Source organism: Ornithodoros turicata, chromosome 5 (assembly GCF_037126465.1).
Source record: "Ornithodoros turicata isolate Travis chromosome 5, ASM3712646v1, whole genome shotgun sequence".
NCBI lineage: Eukaryota > Metazoa > Arthropoda > Arachnida > Ixodida > Argasidae > Ornithodoros > Ornithodoros turicata.
In genome coordinates, this window is record NC_088205.1 from 56470996 (window position 1) to 56484158 (window position 13163).

A 13163-nucleotide genomic window follows, 5' to 3' on the forward strand; every position below is an offset into this window, starting at 1 on the left:
GCACGCGAAGGGGCCCTTCTGTCCATGCTTCGTGAATGGACGAAAGGGTCCCTGCGCGTGCACTTAACCCTCAGGGCGGAGCGAGAATCCGGGCCTTAATGTTGGTGACTCAGCGCCCCTTGAGTCGGGCAGTGATGATCGCTACGAATTCAGTTTTGGCCGTGTAGGTTCAAGTGGTGTCCGTCGTAGCGGCCGGCGATGTGTTTGCAATGGCGGAGGCCACTGGGGGGGGGGGGGGGGGGAGCTATAGATAATATGGCCACACTTCTATGAAATACGGTGTCACCGAACTTGTTTCGTTGATGAAAGTTATCAGGACACCGAACTCGGCAAACACCATTTACAGAAGACGTAGAAATAGAAAGAAGAGCATCAGGCCTGCACGAATGGTGTGTATTTCACGCGTGAAGGTTGCGGTTTTACGCCCAGCGCGTAATTTCCTTCAACCGCAGCTGTTCGTAGCACGCGATTCAATGCGTCAGAGCACTGCCCCTCGATAGGGGCCGTGGCTCGCCCCTCACTCGGCCCCCTCACATAGGTGGGCAACGTCACGACTGACGCCCTGGGGGAATGTGCGTCCTGGGCCGACTTCTAAGGGAACTGCCTGAGGAAAACCCAGGAAAAACCCCAGACATCACAGCCAGCACCGGGATTCGAACCCGGGTATCTCACAGTCTCGACGTGACATGGGCCAGCACGCTAACCACTGACCCACGCGAGCTGGTGATATTTTATGCAGCAGTCAGTTCACGGCACGACCTACTACTATACTAGCTAGTATAGTAGTAGGTCGTGCCGTCGTGCCAGGTCTCTATAGAGACCTGGACATCCGCAAAGCTCCCAGCACCGGGGTAGTAGTTCTGGCAATCGCCACTTGGCTATGGGATTTGGCGCTAGCTCGCACTATTCGTTACCACGTGATTTGCCGAAACCGCGGCAATGCTGGTGGGCTGTGTTGACAACGGCTAAGCAGTAAGAGAGAGAATAGCGCGTGCTTAGCAACAACCTGGTAACACGAAAGACGGTGGCAAGGGTGACAGTGTCATACCCTCTCCCCAATAAGGCTATGTGGCGCTTGCAGTGGCCCCTACCGTAACTATCCCATGACCCGGCTCTCCCATAGGCGATTGCCAGTTGCCCAGGTCTCTAGTATAGAGTAGTTCGTGGTTCACGGACGCCCGTCAACCAATCAAAAGTGCAGAAACACATTTCTGCACTCTGCCTCCGGTCTACCGTCCTAGAAGAAGAAGCGACCTTACATCCTTTTTAGCAATGACTAAAGAAGACAGAGGAAAACGAGAAAATAATTTCTGAGGCGGAGAAGAGAACCTTCCTTGTGCGATATGTATAGCTCTGACTACAAAAATGTACATTTGAATGCCATGCTGTGGAAAGTGGCAGCAGTGGATTGTTTCGGTTACCGTGTATGCAGTCACAGTCACAGGGGTGGCATCCAATGTATTGCTCCGTAGACGAAAGCGTGCTGGGCGAACGCAATGCATCCTGGACAGCTCCTGGTCGCACGTCACAGCAAACGTCAAGGCACACGTGACCTTAAAGATGGCTGCGCCCGTGATCGGCGGCCAAACCGTTTGTAAACAATGCGGTTGTTGTTTCTGGACGACGTTTTGGATGTTTTTCGATCACGGTAATTATTTTTATCCGATAATCTCGCAATAAAACGCGCAGTTTTACACATACAGCCTCGTGTTGTTGACAACTTCCAAAGATGTGATGACGACCGCGCGTGAAGACTTACCGAGCCGATGCGATGTACTTAAACTAAGGTGAAATGGGCTACCGTGTTGCAGAAGAAGCACCGCATAGTTTACGCTGGTAAAATACGGTCATCTCTTGGTGTTATGACGGCGAAAATATGTCGGTAAGCGGCAAAACGACATGTAAACAAAGTCACATGCCTCAAAATGACGTTTTCTATTACGTGCGACCAGGACAAGATGGCAGTTTTGCCAAAAGCACCCGCTTGAGGGTAGTTACAACAATGGCGGGTTTGTGTCACCCCTGTGGTCACAGTCCCCAGAACACTCCAGCGGAAGATGCGGAAAACGTCATAGCTTTCTGCTGTCACGTGAGCGCGAGCGCTCAACGTCGTGTCTTCACGTACACTGCTAACCGTGGGGAATATCCTGCGACACAGCCGTAAGATATTCCGAAGCAGACAACAGGAAAAGACGTTGACTGTGTCGTCTGTTAAGTGTGGTAGTACGCCACTCCCGCTATTTCGCGCCGTCTGAGTGCTCAACGTAACACGCGACGGAATTTCTGCACTGTGAGCAGCATTTTCACTTTTTCTTCCACTAGAGTGTTCTGTGAGGATGTCGCTCGTATGAAAGGGGTGGAAGCACATACGCCAAACCCGCTGTGTACGCAGCTGCGGAAACTGCGCCTCATGCTGTTTGATCGGTTTGGCACGCATATTTCGGCGCGCTGCGTGGCCGAGCGGTATTTTGCGCAGCGCGATCTTCGCTGAAATACGCACCATGCGTATCGGCCTTACACTTTTCGCGAAGTGCGGCAGAGGGAGTGAGACAGCTAGAGAGAGACGAAGAAGGGCGCACGCAAAAAGGAACTCCGATGGTAGATTTTGTGTTTTTGCCCTTTTCATATTGCACCGCAGAAGTTACAGTACTTAATAACAGTTAATTACAGTATTTGGTGATATATTCTTGGATGAGTGGACCACCTTATGGCCGTATACTAGCAACCTCCAGGAACGTTGCCCTAATTAATTTTCATTAATGAACTTTTTTAATTACGAAAGATAGAAGTTGGGCCCAATGACAACATATGCTCCCTTTGGTGCGCTGATGCCGTTGCCTTTTTCAGAAACAGGATCGCGCGACACATTCCACTACATACACAAACCCCACCCCCACACGCACGCAAATACCCTGACAGTGATTACAGATTCTTCAGGAACTGTTCTGTTGGCGCCGTAGGAAGCTTGTAGATTAAACAACGGTGTGGCCAAGACGCGAGCGCATGGCAGTATTTGCATACTGCCGAACTGCAAGGCTTGCGAGTTCCAAGAATTCACAGACACAAGAATTGATGTCGTAGTAATTGCCGTCCTTCACTTCCGTGTGCACACAAAGCCGCGCACATTCTCGTGATAGAAATAAATCACGTTAACACTGCCGATTAATTTGAGTATTAAAAGGAATATATCACGAGGTTGACCCGCTCACATATTATTCTTTATAATCGGGATTTCAGCCTATAGTTGTTGTGCTTATGGTATAGTGTGGACGACCAGCGCATCTTTATCAATCGATCAATTGAAACAGCTGTGCTATACATTACAGTTGCAAGTAGCAGGCCACAAGCAATTAGACAATGTTTTTATGTTTTACAATTGACAGTTATTTCCAGAGATGGGGAAGTTACTCGACAAAAGTAGCTCGTTACCCGTTAAGTGTTACTGTGGAAAAAAATGTAATTACGTTACTAAGGTTGGTAATGAAAATAAAATTGAAGTTCCTACGCTGCTTTGGGAAAGTAACGAGTCATATTCACGTTACTTGCTACATAATATGCAGTTTTTAGTTATTGGCCTTTATATAATTAATTTAGACATTGATCTTACAATGGGCGGAGCACAACGTTTTATTTTAGTTTTTATATACCACAACAATACGAATATTTGAGATGACCAAAGGAGCCTATCTATATGTACCTTTTAGGGATACATTTGATGATTGTGACCTCGTAAGGTGTTGAACGGAGCACAAAGCAGGCATTGAAATTTAGGTTCCATAAGTTGTCCTCTACGCACATTTCGTAGAACCGCGCCAAGTTTTAATCCTGCTAGGCAGTGTCCTCTGCCATTACAAGTAGGGAAAGCTAACATAAATGGCAACGGTATAGACCTCTACCCGAGAAACGTGATGATGACGTTTGTAGGCTGACTGAAACCGAAACAAATCGGAAAGGGAGGGCTTTGCTCCACGAATGGGGCACTTGTTCCTTGCCTCCTATTGAAAGAAAAGGAGGACCGAAGATCGCGTCCTTTCCAGGGACCATCGTAATTCCCTCAAGACCGTGGCTTCCGGGCGCCACCTTGTTCGCCCTAGCTTCGATCGCAGTTCAACTCTAACATATTGGTGGCGCTGCCGAACACTATGACGTCGTTTGTTTACAAACAGTGAGAGTTCTATTATGCCCGAAATAAAACAGGTAATAGAAACGGATACCACACACTCAGAATACCTGAAACATAAACGGAAACGAAAACAATTTACTGTAATAATTCGGGTACTGCAGGACCAGAAGTATTACAATCCTCTGCCTAATCATTCAGATGAATTTATAAAATAAAGCTGAATGAAGCGAACTAAAATTAACTGAGGAAGTAAAGCAAAATGAACTATCAAACTATAACTAAATGGTGTACTATGGTAAACACAAAGAGCATAGTTCTTACATGCTTATGGGGAAGTTGCAAGTGTGTGTAACATTCGTGAAAACCATGTTAGCTGTTCGAAGAAACCATGTGTGCTATATTTTTGAATAAATGTCGCGTGCACGTATCCCTAAAGTCCTCAAAATAGACTTTAGAATATACTATGCGTATGATACTAATAAGTTTTGTCACAGTCTCAATGTTTTCAAAAAAAAAATGAAGGGAACAACAAACGGAGGGGGGAGGCGTATCGAAACGGAAACGAGAACGACAGTGGTGGTAACGGAATCTGAAACAGAAACAGTAGACCTCTCCCTGTTTGTAAACAAATGACGTCATAGTGTTCGACAGCGCCACCAATTTGGTAGAGTTGAACTACGCTCGAAGCTAGGGGCGAACAAGGTCTCGCCCGAAAGTCACGGTCTTGAGGGGATTACGATGACCCCTGAAAGAGACGCGACCCTCGGTTCTACTTTTCTTTCAATAGGGGGCAGCGAACAAGTGTCCATTCGTGGAACCCAGCCCTCCACTTCCGATTTGTTTCGGTTTCAGTCTGTCTACCAACGTCATGATGACGTTTCTCGGATGGCGGTCTATTATGGGCCAGTAACGGAAGCGGTAACGGAAACTTAAAAAGATTCCGTCACCTTTCCTTGATTCTACATACACCACTCGTCGCTATGATGAATGGCACCTGAGTCTCCATAATGTACGGCAAAAACAGAATTTGTAGTCGTCACCACGCAACAACACAGGGAGTCACACACGCGCCGTGCACGTACGACCGGCGTGCACATGGCTGTCGTCTCATCAGGGAGGGAGGACGCCGCTCGCTTTGTTTGCGGACAAGAATCAAACATAAGGACTTGCAACTTATCCCAAATTACTTTGACAAAGTTACCTAAAAAAGAAACGAGTTCATGATGGAAATTGGGTGTTCTGAGGCTGAAACACCGAAGACACAAAGCCTGAAGTGCCTGAGAACAATTAATGAACGAAGAAAGTAGGAAATCCCTGAAAAGGTTAGCCTTGGTTAGGGTTCGAGTCCTGCAGCTGGCTAACCTCTGCAGTTATTTCCTACTTTCTCGGAACGAGTTCCTCAAGAAGTTACTGGAGTCGAAGTGCAACGAGTTCAGTTAAACGTTACTGCAAAAAGTAGGGTAGTTACAGTAACGAGTTACCGCAATACTGGTTATTTCTGAGGCGTACGTGGGCGTGAGAAACATTTTTAACCCCTCAATGCTAAAAGGCGCTGACCGGAAACCCAGTAAGCACACGTGTTTTCGGGACTCATTTTTCTTTTTATGCTCTCTTGGCACCGCGATGCGACTGGGGCTACGAGCGGCATATCGATGTGAACGGACGGAGAGGGGACAGTAGGAAACGGGGATTAGTACGCGTCTTGGGTCGATTTCAGGAGGAATTGTGCCGACATCCACCTGGAAAGTCTGTGGGAGGATTCGAACCCACCCACACATTCCTGTCGTAGGCATGACCCATGGAGCTACCACCAACGGAGGAATGCAGTGTCCACCGGTTACAAGCAAACGGGCCACGAGGGGTAGGAGACGTAACACATTGCTATTAAAGGACAAACTATGCAACATGCTATAGAATACGTTCGATAGAGGCTCCGCTGTCTTAGGACAAAATGTCGTCATGACGTCATAGAGTGGTGCTGACTGGCAAGTGAATGTCGTTATCAGATGGAGTGCTCGAACCTTCTTGGGTCGCATCCAGGTCAGAGAGCTTGAAAGTGTCTTATCTCGAGTGGACGCGGTTGCACGTCGGATGAGAATAAAAGGGGGAGGGGGGGTGCGGTAAGACGACGGGACTCAAATTTGTCAGGGGTGGGCACGTATTATAATACATTGGATCATAACGGTACTGCTGTAATCAGTGGCGTAGCGAGAAAATATTCGGGAGGGGTTGTATGGGGACTTCACATGGCAGAGCCATTTATAGGGAGAGTTTGGCCATTCTCTGATCTTTTGCCGCCTCGTGGGTGGAGCCTATTTTGACGTCAGAGTCGTCATTGCGCCGCCCAAAAAGACTGAATCCAAGCAGAATCCGCTTACCAGCCATCTGATGCGCGCCATATTGATGCTGTCCGTCAGCTTTGTTGTCGCAATGAATGCAATCTACAGGAATAACCGGCTTATGACCCACAACCGCCTCTGATAAGGGGGGTTTTCTTGCCATACTGAAAGAGTTCAAGGACGAAGGGCTTTCGAAGGACAATGTACGCACGGGTCTTCCTTCCTTGCATGGTAAACAACGATCAGCATCAATATGGCGTCGGCGACCGGCTGATAACGGGACAACAATAGAGCACGGCGAGTGAGGTGGCTTAGCCGTGACGTTGCATGACGCGCTTCAAGTTGGTCTCCTCCTAATGGCCAAACTCTCCCTATAAACGGCTCTGTCACATGGGTGAGGAGGATTTCCCTCTCGTTTCCCTCTCCCACATGTCCTACCAGAGGTACCATTTCTGGGAGGGTGTTTGAACCCCCCAAACCCCCCTTTGGCTATGCCACTGACTGCAATGCATTTTTGTATTAGTATTACGTATTATAATACGCATTTTCAAAAAAAGTATTTGTATTGGTGTTATAATATGCCAGGGGTGTGCAGTAATAATATTTTTGTATTATAATATTAATACATAATGCGGTACAAAAACAAGTATCATAATATTAATACAATAATACTTCTGAGAAAGTGTACTACAAGTAATAGAGTAATACCGATAATACATATTTTGGCATATTATAGTAGTAGTACAAATACTTTTGGAAATGAGTATTATAATATGTAATGCTAATACAAAAATATATTACAGTAAACTACTTTAATACAATGTATTATAATACATGTCCACCCCTGCAGTTTGTTATCGTCGAGAGCACGCATGTAATGACTTAATGGCATTAGTAGATTAAATACGATTTGCGCTGTTTCGGGACATCAGTGCTGAACTTGGGCTGGACAATAAAGATTGAACCGCTGTTCATTGAATTGCTGCGTTGTTCAACGTGCTCGAAAGCTGGATTTCTTAAACCTTTGTCGGATCTATGGTCACTAAGCCTAATTCGGTATAATGTTTTATCGTGCATGGTGCGCGTTACCTTGGGTGACGTGTACAGGGTTTCACGAAAATCCCCCGATTGAATAATTCGAAAGCGGCGCCACCTGTCGGGAAACTTTTTTCGGTTAGCATCCTTAATGCGCCGGCCACAAACTGTCCGCTCAGTTTCTCATTTGCATGCGCTGGTTAATTAAATAAACATCCAGACTTTTTTGTTTTACTTGGCCGGGCTTTGGTACCTGTGCCGTAGTGTGCCGGTCACTCTGAGACAGTGCCAAACCAGTAAAACATAGCTTCGACTTTTAGTGATTTTTTCGAGTAATTAACTGGTTTCAGTTTACAAATTTCTTGCGCGGAGCAGTGCAGGAATGCGCTGTTTTGTTCAACTGTCCTGCGCTCAAATTCGTGTTCATGCGCTGGCATTGGTGGCGGGGGAGCAGCAAGCTAAGGAACAGCCGCGAGCGAGTGTTTGATATGGCTTCTCGTTTTCTACTAAACTCGTAAACAGGATTGCGGTCGTGCCATTGGATGGACCAGACAGTGCGCCTTTATCGCATTAATGACAAGCACTTGCCAATGGCGATAAAGCTATTTGTGGTTTTATAAAAATAAATTATTTCTACCTAGCCATCCTTCTGGAGGTAGTTACGTAATGTAATGTAATGTAATGTAATGATTACGGATTGCGCATTTCGCTACAAAAGGCCTCATCCAATGACAATGCTACCCACTTTCGTCCCGCGCGAAATAGCTTTACGCCATTGGCAAGCGATTGTCATTATGGCGATAAAGGCGCACTGTCTGACCCATCCAATGACACTACCGCAACCCTGTTTACGAGTTTAGTAGAAAACGAGAAGCTATATCAAACACTCGCTCGCGGCTCTTCCTGATCTTGCTGCTCCCCCGCCACCAATGCAATCGGATGAACACGAATTTGAGCCCAGGATAGTTGAGCGAAACACCGCATTCCTGCACTGTTCCGCGCAAGAAATTTGAAAACCGAAACCAGTTAATTACTAAAAAAAATCACTAAAACTCGAAGCTATTTTTTACTGATTTGGCACTGTCTCAGAGTGGCCATTGCTACGGCACAGGTACCAAAGCCCGGCGAAGTAAAACACAAAAGTCAGGATGTTTATTTAATTAATGAGCGCATGCAAACGAGAAACTGAGCATCAAGGATGCTAACAAAAAAAAAAAAAAAAAAAGAAAGAAGAAGTTTCCCGATAGGTGATGGCCATTTTCGAATTATTCAGCCGGGAGATTTTCGTGAAACACACTGTAGATATACACATTAGAGGATTATGTACTCTGATTTTTTTTTATTGCTGTATTTCGTTGGAAGGGGCACTAAAGTGCAAAAATTCCTCTTTCCTCGCGGAATGAAAGATGACACAAGAAGAACGGGATTGGTCCGACGCGTCGTTCGCGATTTATGATCGATTGAAAAAAAGAAAAAAAAAACGCGATTCACGATTTCCCCCTCTCTCTGTCCATCTCAACAAGGCCGACGTTGCGAAGCGGGCTCTCATTAGTCTCTTCAGACGATTTTTCCAATCATCGCGAAAACCGTTTGAGGAGACCAGTCCGAGGCCTCTCCGTATATTGTCGCCCTTCTAGAGAAGGAGAGAGGGAATGAGTACAAATCTTTGCACTTTGGTGTTCCTCTAATTAGTGTGCACCCTTCTGCAGGATCGTCCTGGATGGTGTATGAATGGTTGTGCATCTGTGCCTGCAGTGACGTACCAAGCCCTCCAAGGAAGGGGAGGGGGCTCTGTACGAAAACCCGCCTCTCTCTCTCTCATTCTCCTCCCCCACCGCTGATCCATTGCGCGCCCACACTTACACATACCTGTGCATACTGATGTGAGTTGAAAATACCACCCCATTTCTATATACACCATCTTGTCTCCTCCGATTTGCACGATTTGCGTGTGTCGGCCCGTGATAGGTGGGGGTGCTCGAGCCCCCCCCCGTGTCCACGCCACTGCTGTGCGCGTTCTCCGTGCGATGCCCACATAGCCTAGCCCTTTCAGCAAGTGCCCCATGACAGTCATCTTGCTTTTTGTGAGCCTCAGCCAGCACGGTGATGCTGTGCTGTATTTTGTAATAAACTCAACGTACGAATATTGGATCAGGCAGTGTACGGCGGCCTGCGCAATGTCGCTACAGTGATTTTCGTAAGACGACGATAAAAAAGTATAGGTTTATAATGCTATGAAAACGCTCTATCAACTCCCGCTTTTGCTTTCTGCGCATTCACGGACCTGAATGTTGCTCTCCCTCGCAAGTTCGCTGTGTGTCTTTGGGTAGCGTTGGTGGTGCAGAAGGGTAGCCGCGTATTTCACCTCCAAAAGTGATTTCAAGGAAGGACTTTGATCGTACGTGACAAGATAAACAGCCATTGTGCTCAGTAGTGCGGCGTAGCCCCCTTTGGAGTATTTCCTCCCTTGTCTCCAGAAGGAAAGCGACTGTCAGCGATGGAACGAAAGCAATTGAAATGTGTACCGTGACGCCCAAGAGAAATAAACGGAGGGTGGAGGGGGACACGACTGAACAAACATTGCTGCGCAAACAGTGGCGTTCAACGACGAGCTCCCGCCAGAGTCCTGCGTCTGTTGTTAGCCCACGGAGATGTCACTCAAATGGCTGCAGACAGCGCTGCCAACATGGAAAGAGCTATATGTTGTACTGTGTGAGAGGAAGCTTCTTCGTGGAACCCTGGTTATCGTGTAGAGCAGAGTTAATGGCAGAATAAGGCTAACACATTTCACACCGGGCTGGATGCGAATAAAGAGCATGCTGGAAGATCATTTCTCGAAGTAGGGTATAATGGCTCCGATTGCTTTTCTGACCACGTCACGTGGATTATATTAGACCCCATGTTCCTGTTCGTGTACATACACGTCCACCCACGTCCACACGGAGATGATGAGGACGTGGGATTGTTGTCTGCCACCAGGGCTGATGGCTGATCTCCGCCACATTATCTTTCAAAGAATTGGTGAGATTATGATTACACATCATTAGAAGATTACAGTTTGGCCGCGAGACTGGTCGTCGTCAAGAAGCTCCAGAAGAGGCAGAGACCACACAGCGATACAGAGGAGGGCATGCATACATCCGATTGTACGGCATTGGCTTCAGTATATTTGCGAAAGCTGAACACCTTTATCGCGTAACCACTCCTCTGTACTTCGCTCTCACCCCGATAATGACCATAAAGCGTGAGCATGTGTTGCTAGGCGCACAGCACGGCGCTCTCGGACAGAAATCGGGCGTTTCAAAGTAAAGACGCAGGCAGTACAAAAATTTCCGAAAATGGTCGAGGCAAACTGTCAGGAAGCGTCAGGGAAAACGCCGGACCCCTAGCATTTGGCATCTTAGCGCTGCTACAAGTTTCTAATGCTTGCAACCTAGCACTACGTGTTACGATGCTTACTTTTTGCTATTCGCCGCACAAAGAAGACACAAGCCACCGTTGTGGTAATAAATGTTCCCGATAACTTGCATCTCCCACTTTCGTTTCCGCTGTGCTCGCCCGTGTCAATATTTTTGTGTACTCTCATTCTCATAGACAGCAACTTATTTCGAGAATCGTTAGCAAACGTTTTAGCGAGCGTGAATTTGTCCCACACTGCAACAACGTTCGCCGTGTGCAACAGTAACAAAAGGCGGAATTCGAAAACTTCTCATGTTTGATGGCGGACATCTCGCATATCTCAGTTTCGTCCATAGTATTTGGCACGAGGATATATGGTGGTGCCCTCTCTCGGAAGCGTATCCCCGACTTGGAAAGTAGGAGTACGTCGTCTAGTACACGGTCGCCGCGCTCGCATGGCGTATCCTCTGCGGTTTCGTCTCGCTGAAGAAGAAAGAAAAAGCCCGCGAATAAAGTCCGGTACAGCGCAGAGATCGTGGGCTCCTACGTAGTGGAGACGCGAGCTGACTCTGAAGCCATCAGCCCTGACAAGTCACGTTCTGCTGCGAAGCCTGAAGAGGCTCTAGAGCAAATGAACAACGATACAGTGGAGGACCAGGCTTCATGTTCACCGAAAAATAAAGATAAGCCGTCGAAATTGGAGATCGCTGCGACGAAGTTCAACAGGAGTTCAACCTCGACAGGGTGTCGTTGACTCAATGTCGGTGAAGAAGGTGGGGAAAATGAAATGTTAAAGACACGTTCACTCAACTCGCAGGAAATCTGTCCGAAAACGAAGGTGATCGATTCATCACGGTGAACCTCTCTGAGTGGTTTACGTCGGACTCGACAAGGCGTGGTGATAATGATACACCGATGTTCTCGGTCTGCGAAGACTTCTCCGTCAGTGGAAGAAGTGTGACGCCCCTCGTTTCCGAAGGGGACGGAGCACAAAATTAACAAGAATAAAGGGGGGATGCACTCAACGTGGGCATCCGCAGAGACGAAGAGGAATGACACCACACACTTCGCTAACAATAACGAACATGATTCAATATGAATACAACTGAACGCTACGCTCTGATGCTTTAAATGAACAAATACGCGTATTTATTCATTTAAACCAAAAAGTCCAACTGAAAGCCACAAGACATATGAATGCTTCAAGAGCGACTGACCCTCGCGCTGTGCACCACAACGACACCGCAGGACTTCACCAGGCCATGGACGAACGGCCTGGCAGACGAACTCTGAAGACGACTTCGGCAGTGGCCTATACGCAGCCTGCTCCTCAAGGAGAACGGTGACGGATTTCGCTGCTCTGGTTGCTGCTTCCGTAGGTCTTCATCTGCTCTGGTCTCCATTATTGGTGCACGGCCCGGATATAACAGCAGTAGCGAAGACGACAACTTGGTGGCAGGCCTACTGTCCCTCCTGGAGGCTCGGTCCCGCAGGAGTTCGGCTACCGGCTAGTTTGTCCGTCTCGTCGCTCATCTCGTCTCGTGTGCACCTCCGGTCGGTCGTCGCCAGCTAGGTCTCTGGGCTGTAGCTCTGGCGGCCCGGACGTCAGCGCTGGTGAAAGGGGATCCCGGCGACGAACCCTCAGATCGAAGGCAGATTCCAACCATCCAGGCGCCGCCGCCGTCATTCTCTCTCCGGGCATCCGTCCGGGCTCCCGCTCTCGCTCACATGTCTACTTTCTTCCTGGCTCTTGACACAAACTGACCGACTGTTTCTTCCCTACCAGAACTTTTTCTTGACGTCACATGGCGGCTTATATATCCTCTTGTCTCGCACTGTTACCAAAGTGTCGCAGGTTTCCTTCCATTCGGAAGGAACTGTGCTACTCTGCGGCTCCCCTCTACCACGGCAATTGTCACATCTAGAACCAACCAGGAACACCGGCCGAGCACCCTGCAACCTCCGGAGCCAGGAAAGCACAAAAGTCCGACCGGGCCCTACGGCAAGGTCGCGTAGTTGATGTTACATGGAAAACATACATGATGAATGAATGAATGAATGAATGATGATATCTAATGAGAAACGTCATGGGACCAAATAGGTGCCTCGGCACTCCTTTACCTTTGATCTTGTGAAAACGGGCAGGTAACACCAGAGTCACTAACAACGGCACTATTCTTCGCCGCACCTCGAAGCGCCCCCCCCCCCCCCATCCCCGAATCCTCGTGTCCGTCAAGAGCCCATCGCGGCAGCTCGGCTCCCTCAAA